This window comes from Toxorhynchites rutilus, chromosome 1, assembly GCF_029784135.1.
Source record: "Toxorhynchites rutilus septentrionalis strain SRP chromosome 1, ASM2978413v1, whole genome shotgun sequence".
Lineage (NCBI taxonomy): Eukaryota > Metazoa > Arthropoda > Insecta > Diptera > Culicidae > Toxorhynchites > Toxorhynchites rutilus.
Genome location: NC_073744.1, coordinates 1,611,300 through 1,635,601, shown reverse-complemented (window position 1 = coordinate 1,635,601; position 24,302 = coordinate 1,611,300). Strand labels below are relative to the sequence as shown.

The 24,302-nt window shown below is 38.0% G+C and overlaps 1 protein-coding gene and 1 long non-coding RNA gene across 2 annotated transcripts in view; one reads left to right on the top strand and one right to left on the bottom strand.

Annotated features, from left to right (window-relative positions):
* LOC129765179 (muscarinic acetylcholine receptor gar-2) overlaps positions 1-24,302 on the top strand; it is a 169,850-nt gene that overhangs the window by 77,623 nt on the left and 67,925 nt on the right. The window lies entirely within an intron of this gene.
* Positions 11,229-12,194, bottom strand: LOC129765195 (uncharacterized). Its single transcript, XR_008741403.1, has 3 exons — positions 12,001-12,194; positions 11,428-11,568; positions 11,229-11,364 (listed from the first exon to the last, which is right to left on the bottom strand). It is a non-coding gene; the product is annotated as an uncharacterized LOC129765195 (long non-coding RNA).

Genomic DNA, 24,302 nt, shown 5'->3' with positions numbered 1-24,302 from the left:
GCTTATAACTCGAACATTTCTTACTGGATCGGAGAGATGTTTGCATCAATTGATAGGGATTATTTCTACGCATCTATCGCAATTAATAAAATGTTATTTTTCATTAGATAAACAATTGAATAACTGTGAAATGTTGAGCGTTATCTGAACGCCCTAACTGCCTCGTTTTGATTGGCCCGATTTACGATTTCCCCAACACGACCATCAAAACCAAGCAGCCTTGTGGAAATCGGCATTGCAAATACATGAAAGCATGGGGACTTTTGATCTCACTGAAATATGTCCCTTAACACGGACTTCAAAACGAAGCAGCGTTGGAGAAATCGGCATTGAAAATACATGAAAGTAGGGGGGAGCTTTTGTTCCCACCGAGATGTGTTCCCTAACAGAGATTTCAAAACTAATGTGCCTGGGGAAATTGGCATTGCAAATTCATACAGGTCGGGATTTTTTTTTGTTCTAAAGAAGTTGAAGTTGTTGATTCATGCAAGCCGGGGTACGAACACAACGTTTTTGCGCGGTTATTCAAGATTGCATTGAAGGATATACCTTCACATGTTCTGCTCACAGAATTTCTACGCACACCATTTGATGATTAGGCAAAATGTTGATAACCATTTGCTGCGATAACGCCTATTGATTAAACAATATGCGTTTAAGGTACATGTCCGAAACTGAGTGCCTAAATCAAATCAAGCAAATTCGCAGTTCGAGAAGTACATACACAAACATACGCAAACTTCAGGGGTAAAAGTAAAATAAATAATCGTTTGATAATTCTTCCGTTGACCCACTGACTTCGTTGGGTCCCCGTTTCATATCCCTCCTATCCGATCGATAAACTTTTACTTAGTCGCGGCAATACATACACACACTCTTTACAGATACACGGGCCAAAGGTTGTGCAGTCCACTGAACATTCAACAAGAGCCAAAGGTTGTACCGCTCATGACAACTCTACACGAACTGATGATTGCGCCGGCTAGTGACCATTCTATCCTGGATTCCTCGAGTCGAGAAAGACGCACCACGCTAGATATGAGATACAGACTAGGGGGGCGTTGCTGATTAATGGTCAGCTGCATCCCAATAGGAAGTATCCCGTGTCGGGCACACGTACAGAGCATTGGGGACAGCAACATCCCAATTACGAAAACACTTGTAATACTAACCTCGAGCCAACCGCGAGTAATCGGTTACATATTACTAACATAGATAATAAGAAAAATTGTCAAAGTATTGAACTCCCGGCCCGTGAGGCTAACGCCATATGAGTCTTGATAAAAATATATATTTTGGAAAAAAAAAATTCTTCCGTTCACATATTTTGTCCTAGGCATCATACCAAATGTAAAAGGACTGTCATTAAATTTACTTGAAACGAAGAACATAATCTATCACAATGCATGAATCGACCTTACATAGCCTTTGTTCAATCGTTTTACTCACATTTAATTGAGTTGGGAATGGTTTCATTTAATCAAAAATTTAATAAATACAAACAAATGATTGCTAAGCTAACATAGTCCCACGTCAACCTTGCGGTTATATCATAGATATAACCCATCCATTTTTTTTCAACAGTTAAAATATTACTAGAAGTAATTTATATGGCAGAACAACGTTTGCCGGGTCAGCTATTTTTCTTATAAAAACCTCATTTCAAGGATATCCAGTCCAGTCCTCTCATGCACTTCCATCGCTCTCACTCAAGAGGCAGACTTAGGATCATAGGATCAGCACTTCCACACTGAAACCACACTGAAAAATTGAATGTTATTGTGGAGGGACATGATAACCTAACAGCTTCAAATTCAAATTCTGCTTCCAAGAAAAAAAATTTGTAAGCGATTCTTGGAAGTCCCACCCCATGATGAACTGTAATACATACAACGCAATCCCATGATTGACATCATTGTGATTAATTTCAGCGGCCTTCCAATGTGTACGCAATCTTGATATCTCTAGCAAAAGCTCGTTTTTCGAGACTTCGCAGTTGCTAGTTTGTTAGATCGACGTTTTCAGTTCGCTGTATTGTTATGAAAAAAACATAACATGTATTACTTAAAAAATTCGACTAATTGTTTATAAGTTTTTGACAATTCTTGCGATTCCTGATGAAAGTGACCAATGACCCTCGTTCGTTATCGGCCCGGGTCCGGAAGGTCTTCCACCTGGTTTGCTTATCTTATGAAGAATTCTCCTTTCAGTAGCAAATGTTGAATCGTTGGATTTCAATAAAACCTTTTGAATGGCCTTTTCGACTAGACTATTCCTTTCAACAGCAAGAAAAATTACTAGTGCATTGTGTCGGATCACAACGTTTCTCGAAATGGTCCTTTCGTTTGCAAATATTCTGCGCTAGATCTACTTCATGTAGTACAACGCATCAGGAGCACAGATAACAGGGAAGTATTAAATCATAAACTGCTGGTCGAGTATTCGAGAGATTGAGTATTGAGAAAATATAAAATAAACAAACTGGGAAAAGGTTTCTTTTTGACACTCAAATCGTCAAGACGTGTTCATTCAATCCTCCGTGCATCCGAAATACCTTAACTGCCCAAATGTGTTCACATTCGGACAAGCAGACGATTTTGCATGTCCGCTCATCAAGGCAGCAAATGAGTTCTTCCGTTTCTTCTATGTCTAGAAAAGCAGGTGATTTTATTCAAAAATTTCTTTTCTAGAAAACTAGAAAGGAAATTTTTGAATAAAATCACCTGCTTTTCTAGACATAGATATTAGCATTATTTGAACAAACACCGACTCATCCATAATCATTAGTTGATTCACGACCGTCTTTTTTTGGCATACAGTAGAATCCCGATTATTCGCGACAGCGAGTTCCATAGTAAATCTGTAGCTCTTCCCGGGATTTGGCAGTGAGTGGTAGGCTCATGCTTTTTTGTTTTTGTCATGGCTTTCACACTATTTGATCACACACCAGCCCAGTCCGCTCAGTCGTCCAATGCTTCGCTGATTTACGTTTTTTTGCTAAATACACTCTGTCCAACTTCTATAAGACCACCCTGATTCTATTTCGTTGCAACACAAACAGTTAGAATTTCAAAAGAGTTGTTTCTTTATTTATTTATTTTTTTTAGATGATGATGATGGTCCCGCCTCTTTCCCCTACAGAGGTTTGAGCAAGACGAGTTATCTAAAAGATAATTTATTTATTTATTCTCAACATTGAAATCAGTTTAGCAAACATGAAAAACGAACCGATTTTATTTACAGATATAAGTTCAAAAAATTGCAATGTCAAAAGACAAGCCAATACTCAGTCATGTCCGCCACAGAACAAGCAGCCAAGTGGTCCACCAGAGCACAAGTCCAACCGCCAGCCTTGTTTTGCATTGACTATAAATACCCTCATTCAGAGAAATCGAGAAAATTTCCTTTACGAAAAATTCCTAGACCGGCACTTGAAATAAACTTTCAATTTAATATCTGTGTCTTTATCCTTTATATCTGTGTCTCGCGCGCGACGCTCACACTTTTGTAGACTTCTGTTATTTATTTCAAACTAATACAACTATAAGAACGACAAAATAAAAATAAAAATAGTCCAGCATCACCAAGATCATGACAGACATAATAGAGATCAATATAAATTTCAAAAAAAAGATAATTTAAAAAATATAAATAATCTACATAATATAATCCGTTCAAAAAAAACTTCGTCCGATTAATTGAAAACATTGAAAACAAACTGCAAAAAAATTGTCCACATAAAATTATCCGTTCGTATAAAACTTCGTCAGTAAAGATCTTCATCATAAAAATAAACAAAATTCGTTCGGCTGTTGATAAAACATTTTAGTATCAACCGCATTATTTTGATTTGCAAGCGCTGTAATCTCGATATTTGTGTGTCATTGGCTAAAAATAAAATGGAAGAGCAAATGTCTAAATGAGGAGAGATGATTGATTTGTATAGCTATATTTTGCTGCAAATAGTTAAATCGTTTTTCAATCGACATAAGATTCCATACTTTTTGGCAATTTTCTTGATGACATTGTGAATGTGAGTGTTGAACTTGAGTTTGTCATCAATAATCACGCCAAGATATTTAATGTCCCGAACTCGATCAATAGTCTCATTATCAATAACGATGGAGACGTTTTCATTTAAACGATTTCGCGAGATTACCATATATTTAGTTTTACTTATATTCAATTTCAATTGCTTATACTTCAACCATCTACTTAAAGAATGTAAATCCCCATTCAAATGTAAAACGACCTGATCTAAATCATTAGCTGCAATGAATAACACAGTATCATCTGCAAAAAGATTGATATCACAAAATCATAAAACTCTTCGCATGTCACTGATATACATAATAAATAAAAGGGGCCCTAATAGACTTCCCTGTTGAGTTCTGTCATTGAAATAGCTTTCAAACCATTTATATGCAGTACTCGTAAATCCAAAGCGCTTAATCGTATTCAACAACAAGGGCCTAGAAATTGTTTCGTAAGCGCGTTTTAGATCCAAGAAAACAGCAATGATATTCTCTTTGCACACTAGCTTCTCTTTCCATTTTGCTAATACCAAGTTCAATGCGGTATTCACAGGAATGACCTTCCCGATATCCCGATTGTTCTGGTGGATGCTTTGCTAATAAAGCATTGCAATTTATATATTCCAGCAGCTGGCCTTTAACGACTACTTCTAATATTTTCTCTAGCGTGTGCAACATATTGATGGGACGAAACTCTTCGGGTTTAATCGTTCCAGCAACCTTTTGAATTGGAACTATTAAAGATTCCTTCCACACCTTAGGCACATGCCCAGTTAGCAAAGATTTATTAATAAGGTCCAGCATGATGTGATCAATGACATTAAAGCAATCTTGAATAACTCTAGCATTGCCATTATCCACTCCAGCCGTTTTTCCTAAAGAAAAGCAAATAGTTCCAAGTTCGTTTAATGTAATTGGGTGAAAACTTTCAAATCTACAACCACTATTAACCACCTGTTTTATTTCATCAGGTTCATCGACCAATTCAATGGACTGTTTGATCAATGGAACACTATTGACAAAATAATCGTTAAACTTAGATGCTATAGCCTGTTCAGACTGTTCAAGTGTGCCATTAAAAGTTATGGACCGCGGTTTGCTATTAATAGGTTTTAATAAAGATTTGAAAATATTCCACAACTCCTTGCTGTTGCTTTGATGCAGATCAATCTTCCTCTGAATATATTCACAACGAGTTTTTTTAATTGATCGTGAATATCTAAATTTGTTGTACCATCTGTCTCTCTCACGTTTAAGGCGTAAAAGATCCAAATTGTACCAGCTGTTCGAGTTTTTCATAGGAACAAATTTTTGCGTAACAAGCCGATTTGTACCCGTTTTCAAGGTATTTGTTAGAACAGCCGCTGATTCATCTAAATTGCCGACCTCGAATGGAAAATCCAGGCTTCTCAATACGAGATTCGAAACAGCATGCTTCGAATATTTCCTCCAGCACTTTAATTTCACAACATCTTCGTTTACCACGAGATTATTTACAATATTGATAATTAAAGTCTCATGATCGGTTATTTTCAAATTGGTATCTGTGACTGTGTAAATAGTATCAAAATTGGAATAAACATGATCAATTAAAGTTTTACTGTGCCTGGAAATGCGCGTAAATTCATGTACTGTTTGTTTCAAATTGAAGAAATCGGATACTCGCTTCAAATGGTTCGAATTGTAGTCATCACGCTAATTAATATTGAAATCACCAGCTAATATTAGGCTATCAAAAAAGTCCTGCGGTTTTTTTTTTAATTTTAATTTGTTCATAAAATTAGTTACAATCATCTGTTTTAAGTCAAATATGCGCCGTTTTGTTCGATGACTTGTTCCTAACGAGATGCCAACTTCATAATACCCCTGTCAATTTTCACAGGCCTCATTTCTTCTTCTTCTTCTTTTTGGCTTTAAGAGGGTTTAAAATTTTCAGTTCATTCGCCTCTAGGGGACAGGCCTCATTTGTGGCTAACATCTGACTACCTAGCTCGTTCGCCATGGACAAAAACAGGTGGTAGTCACTTGGTGCAAGGTCCGGACTATACGGCGGATGCAAAAGAACCTCCCATTCGAGCTCCCGGAGCTTCTGGCGCGTCACCAAAGAAGTGTGTGGCCTGGCGTTGTCCTGATGGAAGACAATGCGGCCTCTGTTTATCAAAGATGGCCTCTTCTTCATGAGTGCTACCTTCAAGCGGTCCAGTTGTTGGCAGTACAGGTCCGAATTGAGCGTTTGGCCATAGGGAAGCAGCTCATAATAGATTATTCCTTGACAATCCCACCAAACACACAGCAGAACCTTCCTGGCCGTTATTGAGGGCTTGGCCACCGTCTGAGACCGTTTGCGCTTCACGTTGTCGTAAGTTTCCACTTTTCATCGCCAGTCACCATCCGCTTCAGAAACGGGTCGATTTCGTTGCGATTCAGCAGCGATTCACATGCGTCGATACGGTCAAAGATGTTTTTTTGCGTCAACGTGTTTGGCACCCATACATCGAGCTTCTTTGTGAATCCAAGCTTCTTCAAATGGTTAATAACGGTTTGATGATTTATCCCCAGCTCTTGGCCGATGCTACGGCTGCTACTATGCCGGTCTTTCTCGGCTAATTCAGCGATTTTGTCGCAATTTTCGACGACAGACCTTCCGGAGCGTGGCGCATCTTCGACGACCTCTACACCAGAACGAAAACGTTGAAACCATCGTTGTGCGGTAGAAATGGAAACTGTATCGGATCCATAAACTGCACAAATTTTCTTGGCAGCTTGAGATGCATTTTTGCCTTTGTCATAGTAGTACTGTAAAATATGTCGGATTTTCTCTTTATTTTGCTCCATATTTGCGACACTATAACTCACGAACGACTTAACCAAACAAAACACTGTCAAGGACTATATTATAGCTCGCAAAAATACCTTTCCAACAAACTATAGTATGACTCGATACAATGAATACAACTAGAACTACGCCCTTACAACGACACCTCGCGGAAATACCGCAGGACTTTTTTGACAGCCTAATATTACACGGGCTGAAAAGGAATTTTTCAACAGTCACTAAAAATGAACAAGATTAATTTCTAGAGATTCATCTGTCACTAGCTTATGTGTGAAGTTTCATGACATTTGGTTAATTTGTTCACTACAGTTGTTTAAATGTCACTACCTGAGCATTCGTATAGAAAATAGAAAAAGAGGAACATCGTATGTTTATTAAACAATGTTTTTCGATGAGAAAAACTTTTGAACAATCAATGCAGTGGTTGACGAAATGTTCTACTTCTGCTCCTTCGAGAACAACAGTTTAACGGTGATTTAGTGAACTTAAAATGGACCGTACAAGCACCGCAGGCCAAAAGAGTCTACGAATCCCGAAATCGTAAAACAAGTGCATCGACTCGTTTTGAACGATCTTAAAGTGAAGTTACGCGAGTTAGCTGAGGCCGTAGGTATTTCAAAAGAGCGAGTGGGATACATTTTGCACGACAATTGGTGCATGAAAAAGCTATCCGCGCGACGGGTGCCGCGTTTGCTGACCGTTGACCAAAAACAGCGGCGCGTTGATGGTTCAACAGTCGATTTGGCGTTGTTGAAGCGTAATCGAGTGGACTTCCTTCGATGTTTTGTGGCAATGAATGAAACGTGGATCCATTACCACACTCCTGAGTCCAATAGGCAGTCTGCAGAGTGGCACTGAGGCATATTTCGAAGACTTAGACGTTTCGCACTACAGAAAGGGAATCAAAATGTTGGAAACTCGCTATACCAAGTGTATTGCCCTCAAAAGAAACTATGTCGATGAATAAATGCAGCTTTGCACAAGAAACGAATGTTTTCATTAAAAATCCTGGGATTTTTCAGCCCATCTAGTTCTGTAGTTGGATGGATCATTTTGGATACGGTGAAAAATATCTTCAAATTGCAATGATTATCGAACAAACATTTATTTTTATTTCTATAACACTACATGATTTTAACCCTTTCGCTACGGTGATGTGCTGCCCTCCTTTGTCGTAGCGAAAGGGTTAATGATGATAGTGCTTTTGAATAATGTTATCCCTGAAGAGCGATGCATTTATATGAGTAAGATAGACAGGCACCTGAGCAACAATCACTGTGCGTTAAACACTGTAAAACAATTAAACATTTAAAATATATGAATAGATTAACGATTTGTAGATCCTTACATATTCACCATTGTTCGCACAGTTTGGACCTGGGGTCCACGTTGATGGTGGCGGGGTAGGGGAAACAGGACCGGATATCGGAACGCATTTGTACGAGAAGGACAGACATGCTCCGGAGCAGCAATCACTGTGTGTGAGGCACTGAATCGTGGATTTGCGGAAGAAAGTGTAAAAGTGATGATTCCATATGTAGTCTATTAGTTTGAGTAGATACTCACGTATTCTCCGTTCGCAGCACAGCTTGTCGCAGCGGATTGGACAATTCCAATCAGCGCGGTTGCCACTAATAAAACAATTAACACCTGTCTCATTTTCAATGTTTATTTTTTGGTTTGTACTGATCACCAACTTCCACTAATGATTGGAAGTCCTTAACTGTGAATAATGTAATCCTTCGTTAGCATATTTATATATACTCAAATTAATGTGATTAGAAATTCTCAATTGATGCCAATTGTCAAAATTGCGTCCAAAAATAAATGAACATATTGTTCCAATGTATGAATGTTGACATTATTTGTGTGGAACGAAACACATGAAGATTTATAAATGAACTATTCATTTCAATTGATAGATATTTGCAAACATAAATGATTTTGATTGTGTAAATTGGTAGCGACGGCGGCAGGCTCAAAAGTGTGCGCATGTCGGTACGCGAATCTAATGTTGTATTCTCATTTGGTGTTTATTTCATGGAGAGGAAATGGTGCGAATTCACATGCAAATCGTGAGAAAATCTTTTTTCGATATTGTGGAGAATAATATTGAAATTTAGTGACAATTTAATAAAAGCCACAAACAAGTTTATGTGAAATCGATTATTTTGAAATTCCAAAACCGTTGAATATTAGGGTTTAAATTGTAAAAATTATAAGTTATCACAGCTTGGCAATGGACGAATCGTCATCGTAAAGGTAATAAAACACATGAATGGATGTTTTTGTTCACTTTTATCTCGCGTCCCTATATAATGGATGAAGATCGAACACATCCTGAATCTCACGCATTGAAATGATGTGACGTATACGATATTGAATAAGTTGCATCTTCTGCGGAAATTTATGTACTTTTTGTAGAAAAATTGTCTCGTGTTTATTGAATTAATTTATGTAAAATAAAAGTTTTAATTTGACCGTCAGAAAGAGTAGAAGTTATTTTATGTGATTGACACTCCAGTGTCAAGTTCTTCTTCTTTTTCAATGGCACTAACGTTCCTAGAGGAACTTCGCCGTCTCAACGTAGTATTACTTGCGTCATTTTTATTAGTACTTAGTTGAGATTTCTATGCCAAATAACACGCCTTGAATGCATTCTGAGTGGCAAGCTCTAGAGAATACGCGTGATCACAGTGCAAGTCGGAGGAAATTTCTTTAACGAAAAATTCCCCCGACCAGAACGGGAATCGAACCCGAACACCCGGCATGTTAGTTATGACGCTAACCACTCGGCCACGGGAGCACAACAATCAGTGTCAAGTTATGTTCAGGATTTTTTGAAAAATAATTCGTTCATCAACTAATCGAATACTTTTTAATTATTATCAATCGGTACTATTGATAGTCCCAAAATAATCTTTGAATCGCCAAACTCTTCATTAAATAGAAGGTGTATTTATTACGGCTTAAAAATATCGAAAACAAAAAAAAATTTAATGCGAAGCAATCAATTTCTATCAATTTTTAATTTGAATAATCATACAGCGGATCACGATGTAGGGAATACGACAAACGTGCGGAAGCGCTGAAAAGGGTGCGATTTTACGTTCGGTGCTTTCCTCAACGCAGAACATATGAGTGTCAAAAACAATTAACAATCCTTTTCAAGAATCCTGGACTTTGGAGAAGTGATGCAGTTCAGCAAAAACTACCAAAGTTGCCGGATTTTCCTGGCAATTTTACATTCGTTCGGACATTTTGCAATATTACACTCCACATCATAGAATAATGTCGAACTCTTCTCGAACTTCAACAGACAGACAATGATCTCAAACCGGATTAGCCTTCCGGTAGCTACAGTGGCAGTAGAGACGACTTGGCATGCGTTTAGTGTTTTTTGTTTTGCTCCAAAATTCTAGTGTCACCGTCCAGGGACCGTTTTTATCGGAGAAATCTTAATGGTCTCCGCAAGTCCGGCAAACTTGTCAATATGGGTAAATTTCCCGTTTAACGGTATATTGTACAACATGTATAACAATAACCATTCTGCATAATATGCGTTTGTAATCTCCTCAATGTTCGTAATATGTCTCATTTTCAATTTCGTTGACTTACTCCCCGAATAGAAATCAAAGACGTAGTTCTAATTTCCAATATAAAAAAACGAAATGTAGACAAATGGCTCGACGTTGATGACAAACTTGGGTGTTTCATCCGCGTGTGAGGAAACCAATTGATTGAATCCAAACTGAATGTATGCTACCGGTTTAATTGGTACCTATGAACTTCTTGCTTTGAAAAAAATCCGACAACGCTATAACGTGTCCTACATGTACGAAGACCGAAAGTGAAATAAAATAATTAAGAAAAGTTAAACGGTTTTATTGTGGAATATTCCGAAAATTAGGTAATTTTAACATAAAAATATAAAGCATAAATGCCATGAAAAGGTGAATAGGGAAAAATGGCACTTAAGTATTTATCACCGCAGCGCAGTTTGTATCATGAACTTATTATTTCTCGATGAAATTTATTCTGAGGTCAATGTAATGGGAGCGAAGTTCCCATTTAACGAGGATAAGTATTATTTTTTCGTAATGAAATTTACTCCGAGGGCAATGTAATGGGGGCGAATTCCCCATCTAACGAAGCGACCCCAATCCGCCAAGTTGACGCAATCCGAGTTAGCCGCCGACCCGCCGTTGGAAGCGGCGGCCTCTCGCAAGCAAACCTATGTTCCACCGATTACCCGGTCTGTTTGAAACAGAGGAGACGATCCTTTAGTTTACTCAATTTCTGAGGATTGTTTCGGATACAGTGGAAGGAATATTATAGTAGTATAGAAGACAAAAATCATTTATTTCTGAACACGACTATGTTTTGTGTATGAATGGTGTTTCAGAACAGCGAGTAATTTTATCCCTGGAGCTGAACGCATTTATACGAGAAGGATAGACAAGCACCCGAGCAGCAATCACTGTGCATTAGGCACTGTAATTCAATTTAGTATATATAGTAAATGTTTGGAAAGATTTGCGTTTTTCAGAGTCTTACATATTCACCGTTCTTCGCACAGTTCGGAGGTGGGTTCCAGGTTGTTGACTGAACGGGCGGGTAAACAGGGCCCGATATCGGTACGCATTTGTATGAGAAAAATAGACAGGAGCCGGAGCAGCATTCACTGTGGCGCAGACACTGGATCGCGGATTTGAGGAAGAGAGCATTACTATGTTGGTGAACTAGGTAAACTTAGACGCGCTGTCGGAATAAATCATGCTATCGTGATAACCATACAAAATCGAATCGCTGACAGGATTTTTCTGTGCTAATAGGTTTATAACTGAATCTTAAACTTATAAAGATGAATGTCGAAAAATCGCGATTTTATTACAATTTTACATTTCGTAACATCAAAAGTACATCGTCGACAACTACATCAAGCTTTAATCATTCGGATTTGCACGATTCTTGATATCTCGTTTGCCTTTAGTATCCTTAATCAGTTTAGTATATATAATTAGAAGAAAAATGAACATTATTACATTGAGAAGATGAAAAAGCATTGAAGTGTGGAGTCTATTTCACCTATGTATAAGTCTATGTCTATATTTTTGGATCGATACTAACGTATTCTCCATTCGCAGCACAGCTTGTCGCTGCGGATTGGGCGATTCCAACCAGCGCGGTTGCCACCAATAAAACAATTAACACTTGTCTCATTTTCAATAGGTTTGTCCAGTTCCCACTGTTCACCAACTTCAGCTATCGAGTGGTAACCCTCAACTGTGAATAAAGTAATCCTTTGGTGTCTTTTTTAAATGTACTCAACCTGATGTGATTATAACTGCTCAATTGATGAACTACTGCGCAAAATTGGGGGCGAATTTGTGTACAAAAAACAGACGAATACATTGTTCCAGTGCATCAAAGGCCGATATTATCTCTGTTGAATGAGGGTTTCTGATAGAACTGTTAATCCAAATAACAAAAATTTGCAAAATTATGAGACATAGCAGATACCAATTGTGTAAATATTTTGAGTGGTAGCGGTGGCAGTACGCCTCAAATACCCAATACGCGTGTCGGTGCACGAATCTAACTTTATAGTCCTATTTGTTTTCATTTTACGGGGAGGAAGTGGCGTGGATTTAACCATGCTAGACAAAACACAAATAAACATGTAAACGTAGATAACATTTGTTTTCAATTTTAATTATAGAACTACTATCCATAGTTAGGCCTTAAAATGGTAAATTATTACAGAATGGAAATGAATGACTAATCGACCACAAAGGTAATGAATCAAATCAATGGGTGTTTTTGTTCACTTATGTCGGTATCCCCATATAATGGATGAAGTTTAAGGCACTTCCTGTATCATTGCTCACACAACACAATTTACACAATTAAAATTATTATTTTTATCCTCGATTCAACAAATGACAGCACAAAACTATCGGTTCAGTAAAGTCTGCTTCATTTAATATTGGAACACAAACAATTGCGTGTAGTTCAGTCATTTATTAACGAATTCATGATTTGTTTTTCATACAAATGTAGCATTTTCTTTACTCTTTCATAAAAAAAAATTAAAAAAATTATTCATTGCTGTTTCGAAGAAATTCTCGTACTTTTCCCGTAATACGGCACATAAGGCGGCGCACACCCTTTTCGTCCACCGTTTTGGCGATTTGATTCCACCAGTTCTTCATTTGAGTCATGTTCCTAACAAGTTTTCCCTTTGCCTTAAGCCTCCGCTTCGTGATTGCCCAGTATTTCTCTATCGGCCGGAACTGGGGGCAGTTTGGGGGGTTGAGGTCCTTCGGTATTACGCTGACCCCGTTCGTTGCGTACCATTCCATAACCGTTTTGCTGTAATGGCAGCTTGCGAGGTCCGGCCAAAACATTACTGGACGGTCGTGGGCACGAATAAACGGCAGAATCCGTTTCTGTAGGCACTCTTTTTTGTAGACTTCTGATGTCATTGTCTTGTCAGTGAGAATGACTTTGGTTTTCTGTCCACAACTGCATATCCCCTGCCAAATCATGTACTTGCGGGCGAATTTATCCGCAAACACGAACTTAAATTTTGCAGGTACATCCCCCCGAGCCGTCGCCAAATAAAATTTTTGACCTGGGATTTGCCCAAAGTCCGCCTTCACGTAGGTCTCATCGTCCATCAGAATACATCCGTCGAACTTGGTCAGCACTTGGTCGTACAGCTTTCGAGCACGGATTCTGGCCACATTGTTCTGCTTCAGCGTCCGATTTGGCTGTTTGCTGGCTCGGAATGACCTTATTCCTTCCCGGAGACGAATTCGTCGCACCGTACTGTGAGCGGCCTGGAACTTATTGGCCAAATCGCGGTCTGAAAGATTGGGATTCCTCTTGACGGCCTTGATGACTTTCCCACGCAGTTTCCGGTCGACAGTTCCACTCCGACGCTTCGAATGCGGCTTCCGAGCCGTCGTCAATGTTTCCTTGTACTGCTTGATAACACGCCATACGGTATTTCTGGGCATTTTAAGCTGTTTAGCTAGCTTAGATGCCGACAACAATGGATTTTCAAGAACTGTGCACAATTTTATCTCTCCGTTCGGCTTCCATGGCGGTTGTTTACAAAATGCTATCGTTTGGTGTTATGACATAAATACATGGTGAAAGGTAATGAATTTTCCGACACGTGGGTGAAAAAAGTTTCCAAATCCGTCCACTAGGAGCGCCACAATGAGCGAAAGAATTTGTTCCAATATTAAATGAAGCAGACTTTAGTTTACAGTCAATATTAAACATTCAAGCCACTGTTCATAGAAATGGAGCAAAATTGATAGCCTGGTAATGCACGTTGTACTCAAAAATTCTTAATATCGCATCGACTGTTGACACTGGTCCGTTATTCACACCATGAATATAGTCAATAATTTATTCATCAAATCAGATCGGTAAAATCGTAGTCAGTGATACACTTGACTGAACCTTACCAAGGTTTTCATCACATTAAACCTACATGAGTTACGTTTTCCGAGTGCTGTAAAAGCAAATTTTTGAAAGAAACTTTAGGATTACTATTTTAATAATATTACCGCGAATTGATCACGCTCAAATCTCATACTGACCATAAAACCGATTATTTTATATTTTCTATCCGAATCAACATAAAATTTTAATAGAGAAAGTGTGTTCCGGTTTTCGGTGGATGTCTCATGCAATAGAAGGCCTAGTATGGTATATTTGGCAACTACACTGATAAGCATAAAAAAGATGGTTGGGTAATGCCGGGGACGTAACCGAAGAGATGTAGGACTACGCCAAGGGCTCTCAATTTAAATAACTTATCGAATATCCGAGTGAATTTTCTGTACCAATTAGCAAAATTACAGTACTAGCAATGAATGTTAATTTTAAAAATGTAATCAAAAGGGAGATGAATTCAAAGCAGTTATCAGGATTTTATTTTTCCAGGATTATAAGAAAAGAAAGAAAAGTTTCGTTAAAGTTTGGTTCGTTCTCCAAAATAGTGAAATAAATATTTGCTAATTTTGGTCTGGTATGTAAAAGAATACATGTCGTGAATTTGAAACGAAAGCATAAAAAACCAGTCACTAGTATTTCGTGTGTCGTGTTGGAACAGATAACTGCCTGCAGACGTCGAAGCATGCTTTCAATCAAGTTTTACAGGTAATGTTGCGTTGAATTGTAAATGACGTTTAATAACTCTTTTGTGAAAGGTTTGGCCCTGAAAAGCGCCAATGGATTCATTTTTTTTTCTCGCGATGTCGAAATTTGTGTCGTCGTTTTGACAATGCACTTTTTTAGACAAACTGAATGCAGCATCAGGCAATTCCGCATCAGTATCACCACTGTATACTGGATAAAAAACTGGATAACAACAAAATGAAAACTCGTTGGTCTTACTGATGATATCCGTGGAATAGTGGCCTTGAAGTTCCAGCAGACTGCAGACTTTAGCTTGATCCAATAGTTTGATCGGCTTCTTGATCAGCTCGGAGAGGATGGATACGCGCACAATGCATCGATTCAGTTGGGTCGGTGTTTACACTAGTTAAACCACTAAACCGTCCAAAGTTATCAGCCGATAGAAAGTCTGCAGTCTGCGGAGGCTCTTAATGAACGAGCGCAGCAAAATTGAAACTCATTGTCCGGTGTTATCGATTCCACCGCTACCGCTCCTGCTACTTCTGCTGCCTTTACCACCACATGTTAGAACGATGGCCTTAGCATATGAGCTCGGCTTCGTGGTTAGAAAATGAATAATGTTTTCGGAAACCGACAGCCGAATTTATTTCATTCGAATGGTGGTAGAACCATAAGGGGATTGGTTTATAATATAAATCTTTGATTGTATCCAAATTATATCCCGCTGTTACTCTGGTTGGTCCTTTTGGTCGGAACTATTTGAGGAGCACAAATTGGACCAATGAGACACATAGGGCATTTGGACAATGCTTGTCAGTTCACAATTATTCCATTGTTTATCTCAAGAAAAATAAAATGTTATTCATTCTGTAGAAATATATCGTATCAATAGATGCAAACATCTTTGCAATCTATTATGAAATTCTCGAGCTACGTTTAAAATCTTTCAGTTTTATTTGTGCAGAACCTATGTTTTCATTTTACCCCCTATATCTTCCAGTTAAACGTAGTCCTACATGTTTGAATCCCTCGCGTTTTTGACATCATAAACAAACATGGTGTTTATAATTCGAACACATCATGTACAAAACAAACGTTGTCGCTGTATTTCATTGCTCTTCGTTTCTTTTCATGCACAGAAAAAAAAATTCCTCCTAAAACTACTACCTAAAAATACTTTTTCACAAAAAGGAACCAGAAATTTAGTTCATATTGCAAAAATTGCATGAGCTCAGACGCTAGTAGTTCACACATTTTGCAAGAATGATTAAATAAGAACACAGAACACTTGCCACAGTTACGATTATGACCATACCACTGTGATTTTTGAGATATATAAAAACACGTCAAATTTATTTATTTCACATAATTCTTAGACGATCCATGCGGTAAAAATATTCCGTAAATGATGGCTGCTGTCTTTTCACGAGAACAGGAGATTTTTGATGGTTTTATAATGATCAAACATCATGCGCAATAGTACAGAAGTACAAGCCAAGCATACAAAACGTGAGAGTTCTTCTGCCGTCCAAATTTTCTAAGCAGATGGATTTGATTTCTGCACCACATCGTTCAGCATGGGTTTGGAAGTGGATGCCAATCGAATATTTTGGCAATGTTTCAGTGTTTGAATATGCTTTTCCTAATCAGATTTAACTGTAATTGTTCATTGTTGATTTCAAACTACTGTTTGAATAAAATGGCTAAATGTAAATACAGGGTGTCTTCGATATAACGTTCAGTTTACCTGTACGTACAAAATTGTACGTTGTATCGAATCATAAAGAAGAACTCAGAAACGTAGCTTATATTACTTTATTGTGTTGCTGTTTGAGTAAGGTTAATGAATAAAGGAATCACAAAACAGTTGTACTTCGGGATTGGTTAAAGGTATAGTTCAAGCTTTAGTATCAAAATACAGATAATTGATTATTCTTTTAGAAAAACAATATTCAAAAATAGATTCCTTTGGACTTTGAAAATGTGTACGTTATATCGAAGTTTCCTTGTGCTGCTATTAACCACCAACACGTATGAATCACAGATGCAGCGTTGGTCTCATAATCCTTAAATCGTTCTGTGAAACAGGGGTGCTTCCTGCGCAATTCGTTGGTAAAATGACACTTTCGTTTAGACAAAATCATACAATTGAGACAATCGAGACAAAACATAAAAACAAAACCGGGGCGGATAAAACGAAAGCTTTGAAGGAAAATAATTGAAAGATCTTGTGAAAGATGCAATTGCTACTTTCTATACGCTCCCAAAATTTAGTCTCAAAAACCAAATTCACTGAAAAAATATGGTTCTACAACAAAATTGAATTTCTCATGAAAATCATACATACGTCATACAAATGCTATGCCAAATAAATAAATAAATTCCCAAAAATTTGTTTTAGATGCATGTTTCCAGGAAAGTTTAAACCTATTCCTGGTATTTTGTTGTTCAATGTTAGTACTTTTTCAAATAGCTAATAATAGCGAATGTTACATAAATTCAATATAAAAATTGATGCGTGCATTAAATAAAGATACCAATTGACGTTTATTTTGTTCAGAACAGATAAAGAGGTTTATTTGATTTGCCCATAATTTTAGACGAAGCACCCATGGTCGTGGTAGAGAAGCATTTTTTCCATGTCAACACACCGTGTAGTGGTGGTGGTGGTGTGGTGTCCCATTCGTTTCTTCTACTCTAAATACGCACTGCCGGTGCTTGGGTGAAAATGCAAGAGAAACTGTACACCACGTTCGAACATCATGTGAAACATTACGATTAAACATCGTATATCCAAACATACTACGAATACAAACATGTCACATTTTTAAACATTGGTTCGAAAATATCATGTCTTTATCATAAATATCATGTTTTTTGAGAAACACGGAAGACTGATAGGAAATTGGTAGAACATTTTTCCATTCCAGTATCGTTGATTTATTTTCCAGATAAACGAAAAATAACTTTTGTTCCTAAGTGGGTATTTTTTGTCCCGGAGGTTCCGGAGGTGTTAGGGGTCAACCTCGCCCCAAGCCTTTTTCAAAGCAGCAAAATATTTTTACTGGTTCGCAGCGTAGTGAGGGTAGTGTAAATGATCTTGGATTTAAGGTGTTTTCACACAACTAGTGAATGCAAATCGATTTTTCTTCATGAAAACCACATACAGAGTATTTCAGATTAAACGCTCACGCAAAAAAATCGAATAGCTTATTATAAAAAAAAATTTCGCTCCCTCGATGGTTACACTACACTCCCCACTTCGAGACGATTATATTCGGCTACTCGTTCAGTCTGATCGGATGGTTTTCAGTATCAAGATGTACGTGAATGTGTGTACAAGAACGTGTTCTTTTCAGTGAAATCGTATTACTCGAGCAACTGAAGCCTTAATGAAACTTCGTCCTCTTATGGTATAGATTTCAACATATCTCGTCGTAAATGACCGTCTTGTGAAGAAGTTCGAGGAAACCGGTAGTGTTCCCGATAACAAGGCTGGCAAATGTGGCACCATACGAACCGCACGCACGCCGCAAACAATCGAGCAGATGCAGCAAAGCGTCCCCGCACCAGTCTCGCACCAAACTCTTTCCCCTCTCAACAAAGAGAAACGGCTCGCATTCGCAACGACCTTCGGCGCGTATCACCGTTTGAAAAGCGTTATCGAAAAAAGGGTGGTCACATCGAAATTGTCCTAAAATAAGCTTTATTTTGTTTTTTTTAACACGTTCGACGCCCAACGCGACGTTTTTAAGTTTCTTGCAGAACCCAACTTGCGATTAAATTATTAAATGAAGATCAAACTTAGTTTATAGATAACTTTTACATGATCTAGCAATGTTTGTTTTCAATTGAAGACGAATTGATGACAATAACACATGCCAAAGTCATAGTATAGGGGTTTTGCAAAAAACTGCAGTACAAACCATCCGTACTATAAATTAATAAAAAGTATAGTATAAACAGTATAATATTATGGTTATGATTTTATTATTTTTCTTCATATCCTATAGTTACATTTAGGTGCCTATTCTATCAAATACTTTCTAAAAATCCTACTCAATTCGAGCGAGGAAAGTGTCACCCATATCTGGGTGACGGGGCGTCGAAAGTGTTAAGTAAAAATTGGTTCACTTTTGTAGAAGTTATTAGAATTTGTTGCGTGAGCGTTTAATCTGAAAGACCCTGTATAATGGAGACGAGTTTGGGTTTGTTGAAAAGCCCAAGTCTCTAGTTTCTAATAATATTATAGGGCGTTCAAATTGTTCAAGTTTTAATGTTTTTTAACGATTTTCCTCAAAGAGAAATTAAGATCATGGTTTGTCCACCTCTGATCATGGTTTGTCCGGTTTTAGAAATCACCATTTTTGAATGAAAAAAATTGAATTTTCAAGTAGATGTTGTATTTTTCATTGCTAGTGTTTACTGTCATCATATTGATCCATTCAGATTTTAGGTTTTCTTCATAATATTGCCTTTTCTTGGGAATTTTAAGGGTGTTCACCTCAACACACTCAACACAGAGAAAGCGCGAAGGACACCATAAACAAAACAAACTTCAGCGCGCCAAGCGGTTGCCATAGAAATCATGTGGACAAAGCAACATTGGTGAATCGGACAACTCATAATCAGAATTGAGGTCATCGAAATGCGTTAATTCCATGGTTTAACTATGTAAATCTGATACTAATGGTGTGCAAGCATGATGTTCATAATATTTGTAAGTGGTATAATCCAGAAAAGATCTGAATGCGTTCCGAATAATCATCTGGTGATTCATTAAAATTAACTCAAATGAAGGACGCATTGACATCAATAGAAGGTGGATTTTATAATGCTTTAAAACATGTGAATTCGTAAAAATATCCCATAAAACTACTGTAAATCATAAAAAAGACAATTTTATGTATATGTTTTGAAACATTGGAATACCTGATTTGGCACAGGTGCGCTAAATTAGAGCATTCAAAAAATTGGACAAAGCATGATCATATTTTCGACTGGACAAACAAAGATCATTTACCTTACTTTCATTTCAAATGGTTCTTCTTCTTCTTTGTGCCCTTCAGTGTATTACGATTTTCCGTCTTCTATATTTTTCTTTCAAATTCGCATCCTTAAAATGCACTCTCTGTAAAATAAACCTATTCGGTTGTCTTCGCAAACAATATTCTCGCTGCGTTGCCACGCGAGCGTGGAACGTGAAATTAAAACTGTTCCCAGATTGTGTACATATGGTAGACTTAACCGAAAAAATTGCGAACCGTGCAATTAAAAAAAAAACGAACAAATTAGCATTTATTCAGTTGTGGTTTAAACGTATCAGTACCGCATCAACAGAAAAAAATTAGTTTGAATAGCAACTGGTTCCACAAGATTGGTGGCAAAAAAGCTCGTTTGCGAATGGAAATGGCGCCAGCGAAGCCCAACAACCATCGTCGGTTCGTTCGTTCGTTCATTTTCAGCTCCGTTGCGTGCCCTTGACCGTTCTGCCAGACAACAACTGCTGACGTAGCTGATTCGTATCACACCGGGCCTAGACTAAGAATGCACCGACGAAAAGTTGATTAAGCACATGCTTACCGCTATTTTAATGGATGGTTGGAATACAGTTGTGCTGCACTGGGACTTGAATAACAAACTCATTCGAATTAAATGGCCGCGGTACGGTTTCTGGCGTAGCGAGGGTTCAGAGTATGGCAACTTTCAAATGTTTCGATGCCCATTCTGGAAACAACCTTATCCAGACAGTGTTTTAGAAAGACGGAAGATTTCTCAGCAAGGAAACAAAATCACTCGAAACAAAGCCGATTCATGTTAGTTAAGGTCAATAATATTAATAATATCAATCTTAAACCGCAAAAAGCACCCCCAATTCCTGTTGGTGCATTCGCAAATTACAACGCAAAAGCGCACAGATGAATTCATATTGGTATTCCCGCATTGCCGCTGAAAACAGGTTCATTCGAACGCAGATTAACCTTTCCGACTTTCTCGGAACTAAACGACGATGAATAACGTGTTGTTTTTTTTGCTCATCTTCTTCTTCGCAGCTTCCGCGGAAGCTGTCCGTCACGCAACAGGCGATTCAATTGTCTTCACATAGAGTGAGAGAATTTTGTTCGAAGGCCACAGCTATCGCCACTCTTTCTTCCTTAACCACTACCACTAGCCACCACCGATATCCCACGAACAGAGGCTGTGGATGCTGTGATGATATCTGGCGGAATATTAATTACCGATGAGTGGCTGTGCTTCGCAGGCAATTCATTCGAACAAAAGGTTTGCGAATTCGTCCGTCCGTCTGTCTGTCTATGCGAACGAGCCGTTCGGCGGCAGTATTATCCAATAAACGGTCTTCGCGTTTGTTTTGTTTGATTGTTTGTTATGCAATCAAAACGAAGCGCTTGTTTCCTTGAAGGTCAATTTTGTTGTAATTGTTGCTTGTAATGTACAGAAACTTTTCATTTCGCGGTGATATGTAAACAAAGGTGCAGCTTCAAGATCAGGGTTGTGATGGGTGTTATCTTTATGAAAGATTGTTATCGCACTCGTATCGTGGCTTTTTTTTTACTTTACGGTATAGTACTCATTGACTAGATCTTGCCGTTGGGGGTTTCCGGTCGTATTGTGACAATCGGAAATTTAGCCTATGAATATTGCAAATTATTCATAAGCCAATTGCTATACTACGAGAGACCACAGTGAAAGTCGGATGAAATTTCTTTTACGAAAAATCCTCCGTGGAGCTTCTCCAAGTTCGATACTCGAAAACCTAGAAAAAGAAACACTTTTAAAATTTCCGCCTAAATTTAGTAATTTGAGATGCCATATAAAATTTACTCAATTTAGAAGTATAGGGGAAGGGCTGTAAAAATGGACACCTTAAGTAAAAGTTGTTTTTTTTTCTTGAATTTCACAAACAATATATAGCAGTCTCACCATGAATCGATAGTGTAAGTCTCTGTTAATAATTAAAATTGTTTCTGAGGCAGACATTTTTATAAACTGATGTGCGCGGCATCTTTGTAAAAAAATAAGAAAGAGTCGAGAAAGACGGACACTTGAAGGGGAAGATGGACACTTACTGAAAAGTTGAAATTCTGAAATTCAAGTTGATGCACTCAACAGGTTTTTGAGGTCTTCAAATAGGCCTCACAAATGATTGATTCAAACAGCCTCCGGCCTCCAGATTGACAAATTCGGATTACATTTTAAAACGCTAAGCTAGGCTTTTCCAGCCATCTGAGTAGGTTTATTGAACGAATGCTTCAGTCCGACTTTTCACGTCAGTTCGAAAGCCAATTTTCTGACTTCCGTCATGGACTTCCCATAGAATTTCTTCTCTAGGTCGAGGAGAATTCGATACTTACAACGATTCTGTTACTTCCATTTGAATTTTCTTGTTCCTGCTGCTGACTGAGAACTGTCAGAAGTGGTCCTATTTGTGGTGACAAATTGAAATTTTGGTGGTGCCGTATGAGTGTTGTTCTTGGAATGTTGGAATTTAACGCAGCTGTCTACTACCCCTGTTCACGGGGGAGCCTCCCTTAACCGTATCGTCCAACCGCTGGTTCGGAAGGTGCGAATAAAGTCCCGACTCAAGTCCAGACTTTTGAACCACAGTTTGAGGCTAACCTTAGGGATAATTGAGTGGAGCCACCGGCCCAATTCATCCAATTCATCTTCGTTCCAGTTGCGTTGCCAGTTAACGATGGTATTTTTACGGACTAAAGAGTAAAATTCATTGAAGGCGATTTGACGCTGATAAATGTTGCCTTGAATCGCACTCACCTTTGCTAATGAGTCAGCCCTCTCATTACCGGGAATTGAGCAATGTGACCCAGACAAAGGTGATGACATAAGAGCGTCTCGATAAAGCACTCAACATTTCTCGTATTCTCTCAAGGAAGTACGGCGAGTGCTTTTCCGGCCTCACTGAACGGATAGCTTCGACAGAGCTAAGACTATCCGTTACAATGTAATAGTGTTCAACAGGTCGTGAGGCGACGCTATCCAGCGCCCAGTAAATTGTCTTTCTCGACTTGATTAGTATTTTTTTTAAATCAATGTTTCTGGAGTAAAAGCGAGAAAAATTACCGCTAATTCGAGAAAAAGGCAGGAAAGTGGTGGTAAAACACTCACGTAACGAAAAATAACGAAAAAGTACTTGTTAACAGTAAAAATCTGATTTTCTGTAGTCTGTAGTTCTGTAGTGGTTTTCAACTTGCATCGAATCGTTCTTTGCAGACCCATTTTATGTTTCTATTCACAATTTTGACAGAAAGTAAGTGTCAAAAGTATTGATACACTGTGTTGCAAGTTTGTACATCATTCAAACTTAAAATTAATATGTAATTTATCAATAATACATAAGTGTCAATTAATGTGGCAGCGAAAATGATCATGTCAAATTTCAAAAACCGACCATGTACTTTTGTTTATTGGCTCAAAAAAATTACCTGTGCAAAGTTTCGGCTCAATCGGATATGATTTTGGGGTGCCTCTAAGCACTCAAAGTTTTGATTTGATTTTTGATCCTCAAAAATCTTCCGAGGAAAAACAATTTGGAAAATCGAAAAATCGAAAAATCGAAAAATAGAAAATCGAAAATCTTACATTCTAGAAATTTGTTTTCCGTTTTGAATATATATGCACACAACGCACTGCGATCGGGTAAGGATCATTTTTCCTTTTTCTCATCTCTTAATTATAATTCCTTTAGTCTATACGAATAAGCAGTACTTTTCTACTAAAACTACTTTAAATCACTTGCCATTCAGAAATGGACTTACTTTCCCCCACTTGTGGTGATTAGACTATACTGAAACCTATAACATCGAACCTGACGCTTGATCAGCATAGTGGAACGACTCGATGTGCTTGGAAATGAAATCGTAGTGCAAGTGATTGATATAATACTCTTATATTTCTCTTCCTCCTCCTATTGGAAATTCTCTAAGAATTGTTTGATATGTTATACATTACGATTCCCTAATCAGAATTGATAAAAATTGGAAGCAAACTCATTTTTCCATACATTTGTTGTGTGCATAACAAATAGTGCACAAGCCATTCGCGATTTCAAATACTTAGTCTCGCTCCAACTAGTGAGCAGTCAGCAGTCTCACCTACGGTTTTGCTAGACACAAGCTTCAAATCGTTACACGCGCTGAATCGGTCTCAAATGCCTAAACGGATCAAAATCTGTGTACTGTAAACTTTGGAGAGTGTAAACATAGTATATGGGCTCCTTTGGGTTGGCATTTTTA